We start from the raw sequence: 5,324 nt of genomic DNA, 5'->3' as shown, positions 1-5,324 counted from the left end.
TGACGAATGCGACTTCACCGCTGAAAGGAAAGCTTCGGCCGGATAGTTTTCGCTGCATGTGGAGAGGACAGCAACCTGGGGGTAGACAGTAAAAGAAAAAAAAAGAAAGAAAAAAAAGTTGTTTTTGTAGCAGGTGTTTTGAGGGAAATGTCGCTCCTCGTATGGTGGTGTGGCATGCTCTATTGATGGCGAGTCAGGTCCCTCAACTCGCGGATAAATTTATGGCAGCGACATTACACGTGTGGTTGTTTAACGGGGTTGACCACATTGTCGAGACCACCGGAGTGGCGCTGCTACATAGAGCTTTGTTCTTAATTTGAATTTCAGTTTCAATTTCAGTTCACCTTTATTTTGCACATTTCACAATGTTGACAGTTTCCAAGGCAAAAAACTGTAGCAACAGCTTAACGAGGCATGGGAGCCGGCGGAAGGCAACAGTGACAGTAGCACAAAAAATTTTACGCAAGATATCTATTGCTATACCTAAAAAACAGTCACACTTTATCATAAACTTACAAAAATAAGAGGTGAAGTAAATGTATAAAATGATATCAAGACGGTATAGAAAAACTAGCGTTAACTTTCACACGATACTGCAACAAAACCAATAATTGCACAGATGAGAGGTGAAACTAACATATGTATGTTTTTATTGCACGCGCTACCATTTCATGCCAGAAAGAGCAAACATGGGTCGGTCCAGAAACACTGAACGCAAAATTTTGCATGTACAGATCTGTTCAGATATTTATTTCTCTTTCAATTAATTAATTGATTAATTAATTAATACTGCGGTCTTGCACAAGACCATGATAGGGTGGTGTAGAATTTTAATCTACATGTGCGATTTCTTTCGCTTAATGAAGGAAAATCACATTGTCGACGTAGCTCACCTACAGAAGCACGAACATATTTGCTGAAGATGAATCTTTTCCCTTTTCATTGGACACGTTCCAGTTTCATCTTCATCCCCATCATTTATTGTATCCTTATAGATCGCGTCTGGGACTTTAATTAATGGGGGGGGGGGTCAGGGGAGGGGAGACAGTGGTGTAAAGCGGTCATACAAAAGCATGTGAACATGCATGTTCACATATGAACATATGAACATGTCAACAGTTTGTTTACATTAGATGCGTTGAGTGGGTCCCAAGTTGGTACGGCATATTCAAGTGCTGGACAGATTATGGAGCTATATGTTATTGATCATAGACCTTGTGTAATAGGTTTAGAGACCGTCTAAAAAACGAGGAGTTTACGGACGGCGCTAGCTATGACAGTATCGATGTATTTTCTCCATGACAGATTTTTGGTTATCCAGTGGACTGAGGTACTTGTAATGCATTACTTCTGAAAGAATGATGTGTTTAGTGCTGAATGGGAACAATATGAGACTTTTATTTTTGGTTATTCTGATAAAAACAGTCGTTTATATGTTAACGGTCATTTGCCACCTATCACACCAAGCTACTTTTGACAACTCATTACTTAATCCAATTTGATCCTGCAGTATTAATTGTGTTGTAGAGCTCACAGTCACCGGTATGCAGTTTAATATGGACAGAAAGATTGTTAACAATGTCTATTATAATAAACAAGAGAACGGAACCCAGTACGGACCCCGAAGGAATGCCAGAATCAACAGGTATGGCATCGGAAGATGTGTTAATACTTTACTTTGAACTGATGTCGATCTCTTAGAAAAGCTGCAATAGAATAGTTTATGGTTATTTATTATTTATCCCAACTTCTGAAGCCGCTTACGATGTGAGAGTTTATGAAAGGCCTTGGAAAACCCCATAAAAATTGCGCCTGTCTCTTTTCTTTGTTTTATTGACGTCGCAAAGCCATGTATAGTTTCAACTAATTGAGTGATTTTGGAGTAGCCGCGCCCGAACCTTTGTTATACTTCAGAAAGATTATCGTGCTCTTCAAGAAAAATAATCAAGTGTTGATGAATTGTGTTTTCGAGAATCTTACATAAAGTTGAAGTTAGCTAAGTGGCTCGGTGGTTGTGAACAAGTGTTTTATCGCCTTTTTTGTGTAACGGTTTGATCTTTGCGGTTCTGCATTCCTCCGGTAGGGAAGATTGATTCAGAGGCTTAACATATAGAACACAACTATTTCGCGCATCATTCCGCGTAACGTTTCAAAAAACGATTTGGAATGCCATCTGGTCCAGGGGATTTTTTTACATCTGGATCTAGTAACAAGTTATAAGCACTAACAAGTTACAAACACAAGCCTATTAAAACCAGTAAGCCAGTAAAAGTGTTTCACCACCACCACGCTCATGCTGAGCCAGAGTAAAGGACGATACCCAAGTCTCTCATGGGCGATCAATGGGATTGATGCAGAGAGGCATGCATTAGCATCTTGGCTACTATTGCGCGACTGATTTGAGCTCATTGAATTCACTCACACCAATAACAGTTATGATTGTGACAAATTATTTACAGTATTTACTTGCATAATGAACGCATGTCCCACGTTGGCTCTAAAAAAGTGATTTTTGTCGGTCAAATGTTGGTCAAACTTTTATTATCAGCTTGAGTAACAGGAGGATTAGTTGTTCTTGCTAGGTGGCCATCAGCGGAGACTGGCGGCGACCTCATGGGTTCTTGTCAGGCCCTGTACTTGTGTTTCCAGTTTGGAGCTGAGCAGCAAAGTCTTCCACGGGCCCGGTTGCTTGAGTCCCTGAAGCGATATTGGTGGGTGATCTGTCGTACGGTCCCAGAAGATGTGGTTTACGGTAGTGTTGCCGCCACATTTGCTGCCCTCCGGTTTAAATATGTGCGGGTACACATGGCTTAGGACAGCGGGGTTAGGGAGAGTTTTAGCTTGGAGTTGTCTCCGCAATACCTCCTGTTCTTTGGTTAGGTTCTTGCGCGGAGGTGGGAAGGTTAACCTTTTTTAGCCTGTAATGCCGCGTCATCTCCGCGATAGGTATTATGGCCGTCTCTTGTCATTCCGACGTCCGAGTTAGCATCCACAGCTCGGCTGATAGATCCTCGCGAGCTTTATCGTGGGCTGCCTCATTCCCCGTGTTTGAGGAGTGAGCCAGTACCCAGTCCAATTCTACGTCTTCTGTCTATCAAGTCATTATCATCATCATCATCCTGACTACGCGCAGTGCAGCGCAAATGCCTCTCCCATGTCTCTCCAATGAACCCTATCCTTTGACAATTGTGGCCACCATATCCCCGCAAATTCCTTAATCTCCTCCGCCCACCTCTTTCTGCCGCCGGTATCCGGAATATTCCGCCGTGGATATGTGCCATTAAGACTGAAGACATCATAATCATCATCATTAATTTCGACCACCTGGGGATCTTTAACGTGCAGCACACGGGCGCCTTTCGCATTTCGCCACCATCAAAACGCGGCATCCCTTCGTTTTGGTGCGCAGTCTGCTGATAACGTAGGAGCTTAGCAGATGCCCTTGTCTGAACATCGAAAAAACTATAATAATAAACAGCCCCATTTGTAATCATGATATTGTTCACAGCGCAACAAGAACGGGAAAAACGAAAGACGTCTTTCGTTTTTCCCGTTCTTGTTGCGCTGAGAACAATATCATGATTACTTACCAACTCGCCCAGATTTCTGCTTTGCTGAGCCCCATTTGTATAATGTTAGGTGTACTATAATACCTCACCCTACCGGAAGAACTTGTCACAGTTGGGCTTGGCGCTGAATGCTGTGAGTTGTGGTAGAGTGAACTCCATTAGTGTTCTCTTTGGACAAAATTACTAGGCGCAACGCCAGTTATTCGTGCTGGACTGACATAAAATTTGTTGACTATGCTGTAGAACTCGCAAATCATGCTGAAGAGCGCATTTTGTTTCCTCTAGGAGGTAAGTCGTACCGGATGAAACATATGTTCCATTAGAATGTTTTTCTCCCGCACACTTTTGGAGGAAAAAAACGTGCGTTCCTTATAGGATCAAATACGGTATTGCATTTTTAAGCATAAAACTGCGCGGGAGACGAGACGAAGGGAAGGATTAGCCAGGACGAATGTAGACTTACGTCTGTTTCTTCCCTGTGTATTACCCTTTGGCTTGTCAATATTATGTTTTAAAATCATGTCATACCAAAGAGCTACTCATTACAGACTTCTCGTGCTGTCCAATCGTTTCGAATAATTTTGGATCTAACTCGTTCAAGCCAGACATCCAGTAGTAATCAATCCCCCCCCCCCCCCCCCCCCCCTTCGATGCCTCACAGCGTTGCAACGGTTCACGGCGTGACAATCCATCCCCAATGCGGCGTCTTAGCCCTTCCTCTTCAGGAGTTTAAATTTGCACGCTTTAAGTGAATGCATAATTCTCTCATGATGCGCAGTTTGCAGGGATACGCGAATAGTACCCTTCTTTATAAACCGAATTTAATATGAATTGCCAAGCTTCAATACCTGATCGATACGGAAAATAAAGTAAAAAAACCAAACCGAATACGAATCGAATAGTGAAAAACCCCACTCAAATACGAATCGAATATTTTCATGATTATTCGCCACTTCTGCGGATATTCATGCAAAACAATATTCATGCCAAGCCGCAAATGCCGGTGGCGCTATATCTCATGGAGTTAAATCTGTATAGTATTCGGAAACCTGAACACTGACACCGTAATGGAGAGTTCGACGGCACTTCGTCTGATCAGGCATGATGACGCAGTGAAATGAATTAGCAGTCAATTACATTTGTCTACGTATGAAGGAGCATCAACGCGATGTCAGCAACAACCCGCACGACGCTAATGAACTCCCGGGCACGAGCACGAAATTGGTCACCAGATCGATTGTAGGGACCTCTGTATGTTATCTAAGAAAGGAACCTAAAGACGCACCTACAATATCTATCGAGACTACGCAAGTAATTTACAACATGAATGAAGGCACCTTGCTAAGCATCTATGCTCAGTCATCACTCCCTACTCTTCACAGATATAGACGCAATCTGCCCGAGGCGAACTGCTTATTTTTTACATGTGAATTAAAACAACTCTACACTACCGAGTACTAAAAGAATATACTAAAAATCTGGTAAATATCGGCACGTAAAATTTAGATTTGGCTCTTTTCTATGTGAAGTGCTAGATTTTACCCAATTTTGTTCTAAAACCTTTTCCTACAACTATAATTTATGATATGATTATGAAAATAATGCTAAAAATGATTATGCTGTCAATTGAACAGAAAAAACAATTAGAACATTGTGTGCAATCACGGGCAATCCGGGGTTCCACCAACACAAAGCAGGTAAATGTGAGCAGCGGGCGTCTGTCACTTTCACTAGTAGTGCTATTTTCTCTGTGCG

This window comes from Amblyomma mixtum, chromosome 1 (assembly GCF_055824585.1).
Source record: "Amblyomma mixtum isolate Tamu chromosome 1, ASM5582458v1, whole genome shotgun sequence".
NCBI classification, from domain to species: domain Eukaryota; kingdom Metazoa; phylum Arthropoda; class Arachnida; order Ixodida; family Ixodidae; genus Amblyomma; species Amblyomma mixtum.
The sequence above is the reverse complement of the archived record's forward strand: the minus strand, read 5'-3'. Positions refer to the sequence as shown.